Raw genomic sequence first — 16,821 nt, 5'->3', positions numbered from 1 at the left:
TTAGGTAAAAGATTTCACTTGTATTAGAATTATGAATTTCTGTCTATATGTTACAGTGAGGGTTATGTGAAACCTCTGCATTAATTTCGGTCTTTGCTTTTTCAAACTGTTACTGTCGCCAAAAATTATTCATTAGACTTGAATGAATAGTTTTTTAAAAGTTTCTCTGCTTTTGGCATAGGTATAATATTTTGACATGGAGATTCAGGCCAGAAGAAAAGTAGATAGTATTCATGTCAACAAATAGAATTTGTCAAAGGTTTCTATTTATATATTTTTTTACACAATTTCTTTTGTAACTTATTAGAATGGCATTTATGACAGTAGGTAGGAAAAAGAACAGAGAGAAGCATTTTTGTAAATGAATTTTTACTGGAGTATAGTTGCTTTAAAATGTTGTGTTAGTTTCTACTGTACAGCAAAAATGAATCAGCTATACATATATCCCCTCTGTTTTGGATTTCCTTCCCCTTTAGGTCATCCCAGTGCATTAAGTAGAGTTCCCTGTGCTGTACAGTATGTTCTCATTAGTTATCTATTTTATACTTAGTATCAATAGTGTATATGTATCAATCCCAATCTCCTAATTCCTCCCCCCGCAGAAGCATTTTTAAAAGAAGTCAAATGTAAAAATGGGAATGGAACAACTAGAAGAGATAGCAAAGTGGTTAAGTAGCAAGGAAAGCCACAGAGAAAAAGAAGTAGGAAAAAATTATAAATATAAGGAAGGAAGAGGAAGAGGACCTGAGACTTTTATCCTTTTATTCTAGGAATGGAGGCTTTGCCCTCACTGTTCTAATCTTCTGCTTGCAGTTTTTGTTTAGCCTCATGATAAAGATCATGTAGATGTGTAGTTCTTGTACTTGTTAGTCTTCTAATATGCATCTCAGATTTTGTTCTGTTTGGCATACCCAAAGTTTCTTTTTTCTACACTGTCCATAGAGGTTGGTGGAATCCATCTCTGATTTCTTCAGTTTATTAGGTAATAAAGGTTTTTTGGGTATTGCCCAGAGGGTCTGCTTTGGGTTTACATTGCATCTGGACAAGAAGACCCCGGGCAAATGGCTTAATTTCTGGGGCCTTCAAGTTGTTTCTGAGGAAATTGTTGTTAATTTGGAACTCTAAATGGGTAGGATTTCTAGAGTGGGACTCATAATCAGTCTATCCATTTGGTTAGCTTAGGTTTGTAATAAGTTCCTGTCTTAACCTGAGCTGTCAGTGGCTACTAGGCTGGCTGGCTTTTCCCCGCAGCCTAGCAGTGCCTTGGCCTGTTATTGCCCTGGAGATTCCAGTTGACATGAAGCTGTTATATTTTGTTCCTTCTTGGGAATTATTTGGATGTTCTTCTATATCGCAAGTTTCCATTTTGGAACTTCTGGATTCAAAGAGCTGAATCTATGGCCAGGAGTCTAGTAGGGAAGTAGTTCTGTTATATCTGTTATTTGATATTAATCAAAACTGCTTAGAAGTCAGTTAACTCTCCTCATTCTCTAAATCCAAATTCATTTTACACATTTAATGTATATTAATGAGAGGCAACTTATAATTAGTAGTCATAAATAAAGAGAGGTTAACAAATACCTTCAGAGGCTCAGGGGTGAATTTAAACCAAGTATTGAACTGACTTCAGTGAATACTTTATTGTTTTGGAATTTGCTTTGTCTTATTTGATAAAATCAATTTTTTTTTCTCCTAAGAATTTGATAGGTTTTCAAGGTTGGAAGATTTTTTAGCAGTCATCTAATTTATCTCCTTTCCCCCTGGACTTAATATTTGACAGGTACCATTGTTTGCATGTCACCATGTTCCAGGACCTTTGCTAAGGCCCATAGTTTCTTCTCTGAGTCAGGCACAATTCTAAGTAAAAATTATGTCACTTAATCCTTACAAATTTTATGAGGTAAGTATAGTTATCCTTATTTTTCAGACGGGGAGAGAGGTACAGAGGTATTAAATCACTTCCCCAGAGTTACATAGCTATTAAGTGACAGAACTTAGATTTGGGCCCAGGCGGCTGGCTTTGGAGTCCATAAACCACCATGCTGTATTGCCTCACCACTTAGAAGACAGACATGTTCTTTGAATGGTAGGATTGACTGTGAACTCTTTGTAGCAAAGTTCCCTGCAAGAAATGTCTTGGAGCAGGTAGTCTGGTATCCCCACAGCTGTGGAAGTAAGGAACCTTATTTCTGGTGATGGTATCATTTATTTAGTGTGGATCTTCCTTTCCTTTAAATTTTTTCTTCCTCCATATCTATCTGGGGATCTGCAATGAACTCATGCATCTTTCCTCCTCTCTCAGGCCCTCTAGGCAGTCTAGACAGACTTCGCGCATTTTAATTTTTTTAAATATTTATTTATTTATTTATTTATTTGGCTGCGTCGGGTCTTAGTTGCAGCACGCGGGATCTTCGTTGCAGCATGTGGGATCTTTTGTTGCGGCGCGTGGCCTTCAGAGCGCGGGATCAGTATCTGTGGCACATGGGCTCTCTAGTTGTGGCGTGCAGGCTCTAGAGTGCACAGGCTTAGTTACCCCATGGCATGTGTGATCTTAGTTCCCCAACCAGGGATTGAACCTGCATCCCCTGCACTGGAAGGCAGATTCTTAACCACTGGACCACCAGGGAAGTCCCTCACGCGTTTTATAGAAGGGAGTTATCAAGATTTAATCCAGGAACTGAAGATGTGAACTGCTGTATTTACCTGAGGGAATGGGGGGAGAGGGCCCAACTGTGCCAGCTGAATTTAGTGTAGCACTTTAATGAGTTACTCTGGTGGATTACCTTTTGGCCTATATTTGCATAATAGCTAAAAGTACAAACTCAAGATTCAAACCAACTGGGTTCAAATTCTGTCTTCACCATTTATTAGCTGTGTGATTATGTAACTTGTCTAAGCCTCAGCTTCTTCATCTGAAAAATGGGCATGTAGTACCTATTTAACAAAGTAATTATGAGAATTATATTAACAAATAAAAAGTCTAGGAAACAGGGTAACAATATTTATTAGGTTGGAGTTTGGAACTTCTCTGGAACTCTCTGAGGAAGACCATCATTTTTACCTCTAGGATATTAGGCTGTGGTTTGATAGGACCTACCTTATCCTACATTGACCAATTTCAAGGTATTCTTTAAAATTTCGGGTCTGGTGATACCTTTTCCGTGTTTTCCAGTGAGGCAGCTATTTTCTTCCTGTCTTTTTTTTTTTTTTTTTGGCCACTACACGTGGCTTGATTGAACCCATGCCCTCGGCAGTGAAAATGCGGAGTCCTAACCACTGAACCGCCAGGGAATTCCCTCTTCCTGTCATTTTTAATGGGGCTTTAGGAAGGAGAAGTAGATGCTTTTTTTTTTTAATTTTATTTATTTATTTTGGCTGTGCTGGGTCTTCATTGCGGCACACAGGCTTCTCTAATTGCAGTGCGAGGATTTCTCTAGTTGCAGCGTGCGGGCTCATTAGTTGTGGCGCGTGGACTTAGTTGTGGTATGTGGGATCTTAGTTCCCCAACTAGGGGCCGAACCTGGGCCCCCTGCATTGAGTTAAGAACGTGGAGTCTTAACCACTGGACCACCAGGGAAGTCTGGAGAAGTAGATGCTTGTGCTCTGTCATCTTGAACTAGAAATTCTGGACATTATAATTACAGAGCCTAAGGACTACATTAACTTGTAACATTGCTAATGTAGAGCTAATGGTTAACTAAAACTTTTAAGTTCTTTGTTGTTACTGTTAGATGTTATTATTAAGCCACATCTTCCTTGATTTGTTCCTGTACAGTTGTGTTTTTGGACCCAAGGTTTAGATGTTATGTTTATTATTATTCCTACTAAATTGTCATTTCTCAGTCATCATTCTGAATTAAAATAGTTTTAGATTTTGATTTGACATCCCTTTTAGCTTTCTGTCACTTTCTAGTTTGTTCAGTTTGGTCTATTTCGTCATCAATGCTCTCATTGAAACCATTAACAAAAAATGCTTAAAGGAAAACTTATTTCCCTCTACTTAACAATTTCTGACACCAAATGAGTGGATTTTCCACACCAAGCAATTCTCCGGTTCTCTTTGGACACCAACTGGGTATCCTGCAATTTAATTCACTTCAAATACTAATTACCCAGCGTTAACTGACTCCACAGGTAAAGGGCTCATCTCACAAGGCTGCCCCCCCTCATATGCCAATCGCAAATCCAGGCCCCCCATGCTTCTGACCAACTGTCTGTAAATCAGAGGTTCCCACCACTCCCTCCTTGGGCTTAATAATTTACTAGAATGGCTCACAGAATTCCAGGAAACACTTTTCTTACTATTACTGGTTAATTATGAAAGATATAACTTAGCAACAGTCAAATGGAAGAGGTGCATAGGGCATGGTATGGGGAATGGGTGTAGAACTTTCATACCCCCTCCAGACACAACATTCTCCCGGCACCGGGTTGTGTTCACCAACGTGGAGCTCTCTAAACCCTACAGTTTAGTGTTCTTATGGAGATTGCATTATGTAGGCATGATTGATTAAATCATTGGCTATCGGTGATTAACTTAATCCCCAGCCTCTCTCCCTTCAGGGGTCAGGGTTGGAGTTGAAAGTTCCAACTTTCTAATCAGAGGGTTTGTTCCTTTGGCAACCATCCCCCATCCTCCAAGAGTCACCTCATCAACATAAACTCAGGTATAGTTGAAAGGGGCTTATTATGAATAGCAAAAGATACTCCTCTCACCCCTATCACTCAGGAAATTTCAAGAATTTTAGAAGCTCTGTGCCAGGAACCATGATAAATATATATTACTTATTATATCACAATACCATATTTTAAAGTGGACAGGGCCAGAGTCAAAGATCTGAGGCATGACTTCCAAGTAGCCTTAGCAACTTGTGCAATAAGCTATAAATTCAACTGTTTCTACTTTCATATTTTTTTCATCTTGATCATAAAGAGATCATGGGATACTTTATTATATATCATGCCAAAGTATGTTTGTATTTATGTACTTAACTAGTTAATTTAAGAAAATATTATATGAAATTTTTTTGAAAAAGATTTAATATCAATTCACATTATTTGGAAATATTGTCATTGCTGAGCTGTTTTGCAGATAGGTATTTGCCATCAAGTATTCATGGCTGGTTTTACACTCGCAAATAAATAAATCATTTTAGTTTTGAAAGGCACGTGTGTCAGGTTTTATTGAGTATAAGAGCCTCAGCAAAACTTATTTCTCTAATTTTGGAATTCAAAATATAAACGGGGGCTCTACTTAATTTTACATTCATTTGTACTGTTTATAGTAAGTAGTAAGTAGTTTGCCAAGTTAACATTGTGGATTATAGGACAGTTTAAATCCTCCTCAGCATGATTCTTTTAGTATGTTTAAAATTGTCTTAGAGTTTTTCTTTTTTGATAACAGTGTATTTGTTGAAAGTAAATTATATCGATCCTCTTTAGCAGATCCAAAAATACTTTTGACTTGTCAGTGTTGTGAGTTATTTGGTTAGTTTAGGTAGGTGAAGTTAATAACAGTTTAAAAAATGTATGATTCTAACACTGGATTGTGGTGATAGTTGCACAACTCTATACATTTACTAAAATTCATTGAATTGTACACTTAAAATGGGGAGTTTTATGGTTTGTAAATTATACTTCAATAAAGCTGTTAAAAATACAGTGTGATTCTGTTAAGCTAATTTTAAGTAAGTAATTTTTTGTGATTTGAAAAAGTGCAAAATAACACTTCATACTAAAAATTTTAAATAATGCAAATGTCAAAAAAAATTTTTTTAATTCATTAAGAATCTCTTAGTTTCAAAGCTCATGGACATGGTGAATTACAAATTGTGTTTACCCAAGGTGGTGCCACTTTAGCTGGTAACCAGAAATACTGAGTATCCTATGTCAATATCCAGTGAACCATACTATTGGTTACATGCATGGGAACTTCTACAAATGGTTTTGATGATTATTGTGCTGTTAATTTTACTTTTATTGTTAACTTTAGAATGTTTTTTATATTCTATAATATAATCACCCAAGTGGTCATTAAATTAAATGTGATAAAGAAGCTCAAATAACTGCTGACACTCCTGCTGTTAATTTAATACAGAGCATCCTGGAAATATTGGAACTAATGCTAAGAAAATAAAAGAGCGGAATTGAAGCAGGAGCCCTTTTATTTAAAAAATGAAAAAAACCTCTGGCAACCTGGCTCTAAAATCACAACTCTAATGCACCCCTAAGCCAAGTTATCATCTGTGTTGAAATAGGAAATATTTTTGATATCTGGGAAGGAAGTGATAGTGATACAAAAAACTTTACTACAAATACTTAGTGTTTTTAAAACATTCTTAAAAACAGACCGTATTATAGTCTTTATTGTGCTTTGAAACTCTGCTTGAGAAAAGAAATATAGTACAGTAGTTGTATGTCAGCATTTCTTTACATTTATTCCTATAGCAAAGTAGCTTTGAATTAGGGTTTGAATTACGTTTTAAGGCATGAATTCCTTGTATAAAATGTAACCACCCTGTGTTCTCTAATTCACCTTTGTCATGTTCTGTACTGATATTTCCTTAATCATTATGAATTAATGAATCATTATTGGGTATAGTTCTGTATTTGCTCTTACACACCACAAAGTTTACTTCTAGCTTAAACAAAAGTTATTTGTTCTATTCTTCTGATTATTAAATAAAATAAAGATTTTAGTTCTCTAATTTAAAAAAAAATCATTTCCCTTCACTTACAAGAGACCACTTACTGTTAAATGCAAGGTGTTGAAGTCACTAGAGGGCAGCACATTTTATCTGCATGTGGGACGCCTGTTACTCATAACTACCCTTCTGTGCTGTTCGTAGCACTGGGAGTTAAGTTTAGGTCACCACTTTTTTTCTGGCGTGTTTCGTATACACCTGCTACTGTAACTCAGAGTGAGACAGAATTAGGAGGGTATGCACAGAGACTTGAAATAATATTACTGTACATTTCCATTTGTGTGCAATTTCTTCTAGCTAACAGCATGTAGAAGTGTTACATTTATTTGTAGTTTGTTTTTCAGATAGTTGTTAAATTATAATTGTTAAATGATAATTTTCTTATCGTACTGATAATTTTTGAAGACTCAACCAAAAGACTGCAATACATTTTCAGTTGTAAACAGTATAGCTTAGTGGTTAAGAACATGGGCTTTGGAGTTAAACAAACATGGGTTCAAATACTGGCTCTACCACTTTTACTAGCTATGAAACCTAAGCAAGCCTTGACCTTTCTTAGACTCATATTCTTCATCTGTAAGCTGGAGGACTATATTAGGATCAGCTTCATAGAATTGTGAAGATGAAATGAGATAACATGTATATCGTATTTTAGCATAAGTATATGGTAACACTTGTTATCCATTCATATGTATTCTGGCATTTTTATGAGGCCTGTTCTAAGATTGTTTTAAAAATACATGGTTTATCACCATAGAATCCACCTAACCGATCTCCCACTCATATCACTCTGTCCACTCAAGTGGCAGACACTCTCCTGAATTGTGTACTTATCATTTTCTTTGAAGTTCTTCTTTTAGTTTGACTCCTATGTAATTTCCAGTATTTGATCATATTTGCCCTATGAAACAGGCAATAAGATGATATGCCATTGACTTATCATCCCTGTATGTATTCCTGTCCAATTTATACATTTGACTCTTTTTTTTTTAAATTAATTTATTTATGATTTGTTGTCTAAAGGAGGGAAGGAAGGAAAGAAAGAAAGAAAGAAAGAAGATAAAGTAAAATAAAGTAAGATAGAATAAAATAAAGTTATTAAAATAAAAAATAATTATTAAGAAAAAAAAATTTTTTAAAAAAAGGACAGACAGAATCCTAGGACAAATGGTGGAAGCAAAGCTGTACAGACAAAACCTCACACAGAAGCATACACATACACACAAAAAGAGGAAAAGGGGAAAAAATCATAAATCTTGCTCTCAAAGCCCACCTCCTCAATTTGGGATAATTCGTTTTCTATTCATGTATTCCACAGATGCAGGGTACATCAGGTTGATTGTGGAGCTTTAATCCGCTGCTTCTGAGGCTGCTGGGAAAGATTTCCCTTTCTCTTCTTTGTTCTCACAGCTCCCGGGTCTCAGCTTTGGATTTGGCCCCGCCTCTGCGTGTAGGTCGCCAGAGGGCGTCTGTTTATAATTTATTTATTTATTTTTGGCTCTAGGTGTGCAGGCTTCAGTAGCTGTGGCACACGGCCTCAGTAGTTGTGGCTCGCGGGCTCTAGAGTGCAGGGTCAGTAGTTGTGGCGCAGGGGTTTGTTGCTCCGTGGCATGTGGGATCTTCCCAGACCAGGGCTCGAGCCCGTGTCCCCCGCATTGGCAGGTGGACTCCCAACCACTGCGCCACCAGGGAAGCCCACATTTGACTCTTTCTTAACCTGTTAGAAGATTAATCTTAAAATATGAATTTTGTGTCCTGGTTGTTCTTTTAATTATTGCACTTTCGGTTCAATCATGTTGTTGGTTGTGGCAGAAATGAACTCATTTCCAATACTCTGGACTTTTATGTTACATGTGGTATCTTTTCAAAGTGTGTGTTCTTTCTGATACTGTTGGAAATTTTATTTCATTGTAATTAGTTCTCTGAATAAATTTTTTTGAATAGGCTCTTATTTAAAAAAAAAACACGTGGTTACAGGTAGATGCTATCACATGTTCATAACTTGTTTTACAGTGATATTGTTCAGTTATGCTCCAGACAGCATTTATTTGTTTCTGGAAATTTATTTTTCTCATATTTTAGTAGTAACAGGTTTCATTTCCTGAAATAAGGTATTTAAGCCATGTTCAGAGTTATTTGGGAAAGTAAAAAAAGATGCTCTTTATAAATCTACTTTTTCTCTGCATTAGAAAAGAAAACTGCCATCTGAAGGACAAATACTTTGTGGAAGTATTTATTTCAGATATAGCTAAGATTTTTTATTTTACTTGATCCTTGGTCTTGCCATATGCATAGGAGGAAAACAAAAAATGATAGTGGATATACTCCTTGCCAGCACATCCAGTAATCTAGTAAGTTCTGTCAATTCTGCCTCCATAATATAGCTGTCGTTCGTTCCCCTTTCTCTGCACCCTCATTGTATTTTGCTGAGATTTAATAATCCCCTAATAAGGTTCCTACCTCCAGTCTCTCTCCCCACTGGTAAATCTGTACCTTGTTTCTGTAGTTATCTTCGTGATGCAGAGCTCTCATCTTGTCACTCCCAGGTTTTCAGACCACTTTTCTGACCTATTTGTTTTACTGTTTCACGTATATTCCAGCCAGACTAGCTCTCTTCCAAAACTGAAATTTTTCTCTAAGATTTTAGTTTTATAATCAACTCCAGGTTTTTAGTAAATTTTCAGTGTTTTTCTTTTGCTATTTCTTTGCTGATGCTCTTCCTTTGTATAATTCAACATGCTTTGAATCATTTGCTTCTGCCTGTTGTGGAAGCAGTCAGGAGCTGATTTTTTAAATGTATATTATTACTCTTTTTTTTTAACCAAAAAAAAAACATTTGGATAACTAGTTGCCTCAGTACCATTCACTGAATGATGTATCCTGTTCTTACTAATTTGAAATGCCCCCTGTCATATGTCAAGTTGTTTTATATGTGTGTCTTTTCTGGACTCTCTGTTTTGTTTTGTTTGTCTGTTTCTGCGTTGGTTTCTAGTGTCTTAATTACTGTAGCTTTATAAAATTTTATAATGAGTCTTGACACCTGACGGGGTGAGTCCATTCACTGTGTTCTTTTTTTTTAAGTTCTTTAATTTTAATTAATTTATTTTTGGCTGAATTGGGTCTGTTGCATTATGTAGGCTTCTCATTGAGGTGGCTTCTCTTGTTGCGGAGCATGGGCTCTAGGCGCACGGGCTTCAGTAGTTGCAGCATACAGGCTCAGTAGTTGTGGCCCGTGGGCTCTAGAGTGCAGGCTCTATAGTTGTGGTTCATGGGCTTAGTTGCTCCGCCACATGTGGGATCTTCCCGGACCAGGGATTGAACCCGAGTCTCCTGCATTGGCAGGCGGATTCTTAACCACTGCACCACGGGGGAAGTCCCCACTGTGATTGCTTTGGCTATTTTTAGCCCTTTGCTTTTCCATGTGAAGTTTAGGACAACTTGTCAAGTTTCATGAAAGCCCCTCTTGGGATTTTGATTATTGCTTTGCATATTTAGGTCAGCTTGTGGGAGAATTTATATCTTCATAATATTAATGTTTCCATCTACAAACATGATGTGGCTCTTCATTTACTTAAGTCTTTTATGTCTTTCATAGTTTTTTATAGTTTTCTCCATAGAGGTCTTATATATCTTCATTCCTAGATCCCGTATAGTTTTGTTGTCATTGTACACGGTATCTTTTCTAAATTTATTTTCTAATTTTTTATTGCTGGTATCTAAAATGTTGTTGATATTTACATTTGAATATTATCAACAACCTTATTAACTCTTAGTTCTACCACCAGTAATTTGTCATAGGTCCTTTTTTTTTAATAATATTGATTGATTGATTGACTGATTTGGTTGCGCCGGGTCTTAGTTGCGGCACGTGGGATCTTCGTTGCTGCACATGGGATCTTTAGTTGTGGCCTGCGGACTTCTTAGTTGCGGCCTGCAGACTGTTAGTTGCGGCATGCAGACTTCTTAGTTGCAGCATGTGGACTTCTTAGTTGCAGCATGCGGACTCTCAGTTGCGGCATGCATACAGGATCTAGTCCCCAACCAGGGATTGAACCCGGGGTCCCTGCATTGGGAGCATGGAGTCTTACCCACTGGACCACCAGGGAAGTCCCTGTCATAGGTTCTTTTGGAATTTTTATCTAGACCATGTATCTATGAATGATAACCTGTTTATTTTTCTTTCTTTCTTTCCAACCCTTATGCTTTTTTCCGACCTTTATGCGTTCTTTTCTTTCCTTCGTTTTTTCCCCCATCTTACTGCTCTGGATAAATTCTTAGAGTCTTTTTGCCTCTGAAGAGAGCTGTGTAGAAAGGAGGACCATGAGTTAGCTGGCCAACTACACAGAATCAAAGACTGTGCCCCTATTGCTGTAGGCTCCCAGTTAGGTACAAGAGTGTTGATGTAGGGACTCCTGAATACTGCTAAAGCGAATTAAAGCTTAAAAGTCACCTTGCAAATATTTATTTAACTGTTTATTGTATGCCTTATGTGTGATGACGTGCAGATGAAATAAGGACTAAAATGCCTGTTTTCAGGTTATTTATAGTCTGATTGGCCGATTAAGACTTTTAGGAAGCAGTTAGAATACCATGTAGATTAGTATAAACCTCAATACTGAGCTATTTTGTAAAACTCAGAGCTTAAGCTCCCTCTACAAAGCAGAAGATCCTTCTTCTAACTTTTCGTTCCCACCTCCATTCTTTCCCATACTTCCCAACTGAAGTGCCCTCAGTCTGTTTAAGAGCCTAAGATAAGGGTTTGGGACATGTGGTTATCTTTGGTTATCTGCTGCTGTTTTTGCTGAATATCTATGAAATTCATTTGGAGATTCATGAGTATCAGGTAAGGAGATGATATTTACAGTAGTGTCTTCTGCATGATTATATTATTTTTTCCTTAATAAGTAAATAATTTTGTAAATGTTGAAAAGTGGCTGTAGGGAATTCCCTGGCGGTCCAGTGATTAGGACTCTGTGCTTCCACTGCTGGGGCCCTGGGTTTGATACCTGATCGGGAAGCAAGGCACATGGTGCAGCCAAAAAAAGAAAAAGAAAAAGAAAAGAAAAGTGGCTGTAAATGAGTAGTAGATTCACAAATGTTTGTTTTAGTATTTTGATTCAAAATATGCACCTATGTTATATATAGTTTTTTGGGGTTTTTTTTGTGGTACGCGGGCCTCTCACTGTTGTGGCCTCTCCCGTTGTGGAGCACAGGCTCCAGACACGCAGGCTCAGCGGCCATGGCTCATGGGTCCAGCCGCTCCGTGGCATGTGGGATCTTCCCGGACCGCAGCACAAACCCGTGTCCCCTGCATCGGCAGGCGGACTCTCAACCACTTCGCCACCAGGGAAGCCCCTATATATAGTTTTTGTACATATCAAATATTACACAATAAAAGTATATATATTTTTCATATTAAACAAATTTATGTTATTTGAATTATTTTGGAAAAAATTAGACTTTAGTTGGTCACAACAACTAACACCAAGGAATGGTGTTATATTTTAGGAGACTTTTCTTATCATCATATCATGCAGAGTATACATCATTACATAGTTTGGTAGTTTATTTCTGTAACAGTGCATTCAGGAATTAAGATTATTTTTTACTCACTTTGGTTAGATTATTAGGGCAGGACCAGATTGCTGAATTTAATACCAGTGTAAAAATAAACCTGATTAATGAAAAATGAAGCTTGCTTACAATTTCTTGGGCATATTATTTAGTTGATAATGGTTTACAACAGATAAAGTTTAATCTATACTTCAGATTTCTTTTAAAATTAATTGGGCTTTGTAGTTTGTATGCTTATATTTTCTCTCTTTTTTAAAATAGAAGTATAGTTGATTTACAGTGTTGTGTTAATTACTTCTGTACAGCAAAGTGACTCAGTTATACATATATATATATAGATTCTTTTTCATATTCTTTTCCATTATGGTTTATCATAGGATATTGAATATAGTTCCCTGTGCTATACAGTAGTTTATCCATTCTGTATATACCAGTTTGCATCTGCTAATCCCAAACTCCCAATCCATCCCTCTCCCACCCTCTGCCCCCTTGGCAACCACCAGTCTGTTCTCTGTATCTGTGATTCTCTTTCTGTTTCATAGATAGGTTCATTTGTGTCATATTTTAGATTCCACATATAAGTGATATCGTATGATATTTGTCTTTCTCTTTCTGACTTGCTTCACTTAGTGTGATAACCTCTAGTTGTATCCATGTTGTTGTATGCTTACATATTCTGTAAAGAATAGTATGTGTTTGCAATAACCATGTTAGCAGGCAACTCTGAAGCCATAAGTTTGATAAATGTTGTTTTTTTGGCTGAAGCAAAGGACTTTGAAATTCTTTTATAATGATGTGTAGGAACAAATTTAGCCCTTAAAAACAAACCAGGAATTTTTGTAGCTTACCAGCATCGCTTTGCATATTTCAGATATGTGTTTAGGCCTCTTTATAATCTATTTTTTGAACAGAATGAACTCAGAATCTTAGGTCTGGAATATTTATTTAGCAAACATTTGCTTTCCTGGTATATGTCAAACACGGTATAAGGCACTGGAGAGACAAGAATGAAGAAGATTTCACTCTGGCTTTTAGGCAACCCAGAATCTAGTTTTGGAGATAGGCATTAAAAAATTTTATAGTACAGTGAAGTAAGTGCTGTAATAATGTGTTTAGAATGTGCTGTGGAGGTGTCACACAAAGAAAAGTGTGACACTTGAAGAAAGACAGTCCACCAGGAGCGTGAGAAAAGAGCATTCCCAGTGGAGGGAATAACACGGATCAAGGTGTAGAGTGGAGCCTGTTCAGGGAACTATAAGTTGTTTGATATGTCTTGGGAACACAATGTATATAGGAGAGTGGTGGGAAATGAATCTAAAAAGGTGGGCAGGAGATAAATCTTGAAGTTCTTTGTTTTATACCTTTAGGCAACAGGGAGCCACTGAGAATTATAAGAAGTTATAATCAAATTTACTTGTTTGCAGGAGATTGTGGAAACATTGACTGGTACAGTTTAAATATTTTATCCATCTTTCTTTCTGCTTACTTATGCCTAGGATTTCAGGGGAAATTAGAGATTTTTCCAGCCTAGTACTGACTGCACAAATTCTCTGGCAGAGAACAGGAAAAGCTGTAAAGTGGGACCTCCCGACTACTAGAGAGACGATTTTCTTCTCTTTTGGTAAGGAGCCAGATAGAACATTTAGCGATATTGAAAGAGCTCAGCAGCAAGAGGAAATAACCTCACCCTATCATCTTATGTCAAATATCAGACAGCCCAGAGGTGACACTCTACGACCTTGTCCTTTTCCTTTCCTGCAGAATCACTGTGGTCAGAGGATAAACTCCCTGAGGGTTTATTTTTAGGGAATGACGTGAATTACAGGCCTAACTTGTATACTCAGACCTCTAAATATACAGACTGCAAATTGCAGAACATGTGAGAAATTTGCCCTGTAATTTTCTCTCACGCATTAAGGCTCATAATCTTAATTTCAAAGTGTTAAACAAAACTACAAAATGAAGTGTAAGTGGTGTTATATATGCAAGTCAAAATCAGTTCAGAGATGAAAGCAGTATAATGAAAATTGCTGGGGTGGCACACACAAGGGAAATTCCTGCTTCTTGCCTTTGCCTTTTTTGTATTCAAGTTATATCTTATCCACTTGGATTTCTAAGTACAGGACCTGCACTAGCCCATCCAAGGCCTTTGTTTTATTTAGATAAAGGCCCATGTAGCCTCTTGGGAAGGGCACATTTGTGATAAGAAAAAGGTTCAACTTCTTCCAGGAAGATGTAGGCCTAAGATATGGGCTGGAGTTCTGCCCCCACTTGTCCCATCAGCCAGGGGCCTTTGTGTAATGTACAGAGTGACCAGTGGTCACTAGTGTCCCCATTAAAGTGTCCCCATTAAAGTCTCCATAACTGCAGACCTACCCTTAATTACTTTTTGCCCTTTGGGTAAACCAGTTACTTCTTTCTTCTCCTAAAAAAGGTATAAAGTGCTGTTACTCCTTTCTCTTTCCTTCTATTACTTGTTTTGCATTGGCAGCTGTATTTCCCAGTTAGGAATCACAGTTGTTATGTTGGCCAATCATGGCATATAAGAAGTTTTGATAAACAGGGAAAGCCACCGACAACTGTTGTGGAACTATTATTTTGAGTAGGGACATAGTATCAGGCTGTTTTGTGCATGTACTGTTTCACATAGGCAAAACTGTGTAAGTTATAACACATCAAGAATTGATCAGATAGCCTTTCTTTTGCTCCAGTGGATTTCATTGCTGCCCTTTTCAGTATTAAGGTACATTGAGGGAAAAATCAAGAAAATATCATCTGTTAGCTCACTCAGTTCTTTCACTTTCTGAAATTATGGGTTTCTTGATTCCAGTTTTATTTTAATTGACATGTAGCACTGTGTAAGTTTACGGTGTACAGCATAATAATTTGACTTACATACGTCATGAAATGATTACCGCAATAAGTTTAGTGAACATCCATCGTCTCATATAGATACAAAATTAAAGAAATAGGAAAAGGAGATTGGTTCAAGATGGCAAGTAGAAGGACGTGCACTCACTCCCTCTTGCAAGAGGGCTGGAATCACAGCTAACTGCTGAACAGTCATCAACAGGAGCACACTGGAACTTAGCAAAAAAGACACCCCACATCCACAGACAAAGGAGAAACCACAATGAGATGGAAGGAGGGGCACAATCACAATAAAATCAAATCCCATAACTGCTGGTTGGGTGACTCACAAACTGGAGAACACTTATACCACAGAAGTCCACCCACTGGAATGAAGGTTCTGAGCCCCATGTTGGGCTTCTGAACCTGGGGATCCAGCAACAGGAGGAGAAATTCCCAGAGAATCAGACTTTGAAGGCTAACGGGATTAGGTTGCAGGGCTTCGACAGGTCGGGGGGGGAAACAGAGACTCCACTCTTGGAGGGCACACACAAAGTAGTGTGCACATCGGGACCCAGGGGAAGGAGGAGTGACCCCATAGGAGACTGAGCCAGACCTACCTGCTAGTGTTGGAGGGTCTCCTGCAGAGACAGGGTGGTGTTGGCTCACTGTGGGGACAAGGACACTGACAGCAGAAGTTCTGGGAAGTACTCCTTGCTGTGAGCCCTCCCAGAGTCTGCCATAAGCCCCACCAAAGGGCCTGTAGGCTCCAGTGCTGGGTCGCCTCAGGCCAAACACCCAACAGGGAGGGAACCCAGCCCCACCCATCAGCAGGCAAGCAGATTAAAGTTTTACTGAGCTCTACCCACCAGAGCAACAGTCAGCTCAACCCACCACCAGTCGCTCCCATCAGGAAGCTTGCACAAGCCTCTTAGATAACCTCAATACATAAGGCAAATGCTAACAGCCATAAAAGGGGAAATTGACAGTAACACAATCATAGTAGGGGACTTTAACACCCCACTTTTACCAATGGACAGATCATCCAAAATGAAAATAAATAAGGAAACACAAGCTTTAAATGATACATTAAACCAGATGGACTTAATTGACATTTATAGGACATTCCATCCAAAAACAACAGAATACACTTTCTTCTCAAGTGCACACGGAACATTTTCCAGGATAGATCACATCTTGGGTCACAATACAAGCCTCGGTAAAATTACGAAAATTGAAATCATATCAAGCATCTTTTCTAACCACAACGCTATGAGATTAGAAATAATTACAGGAAAATAAACATAAAAAACACAAACACATGGAGGCTAAACAATATATTACTAGATAACCAAGAGATCACTGAAGAAATCAAGGAGGAAATCAAAAAACACCTAGAGACAAATGACAAAACACGATGATCCAAAACCTATGGGATCCTGCAAAAGCAGTTTTAAGAGGGAAGTTTATAGCAATACAGTCCTACCTCAAGAAACAAGAAAAATCTCAAATAAACAATCTAAACTTACACCTAAAGGAACTAAAGAAAGAAGAACAAACAAAACCTAAAGTTAGTAGAAGGAAAGAAATGATAAAAATTAGAGCAGAAATAAATGAAATAGAAACAAAGAAAACAGGAAAGATCAATGAAACTAAAAGCTGGTTCTCTGAGAAGGTGAACAAAATTGATAAT

The 16,821-nt window shown here is 37.7% G+C and overlaps 1 protein-coding gene across 8 annotated transcripts in view; it reads left to right on the top strand.

Annotated features, from left to right (window-relative positions):
- Window positions 1–16,821, top strand: part of MIGA1 (mitoguardin 1) — an 89,031-nt gene that overhangs the window by 36,627 nt on the left and 35,583 nt on the right. The window lies entirely within an intron of this gene.

Source organism: Mesoplodon bidens (genome assembly GCF_964165515.1).
Source record: "Mesoplodon bidens genome assembly, chromosome: 2".
Lineage (NCBI taxonomy): Eukaryota > Metazoa > Chordata > Mammalia > Artiodactyla > Ziphiidae > Mesoplodon > Mesoplodon bidens.
Note: the sequence above shows the minus strand (reverse complement) of the source record. Positions and strands in the feature narration are given on the sequence as shown.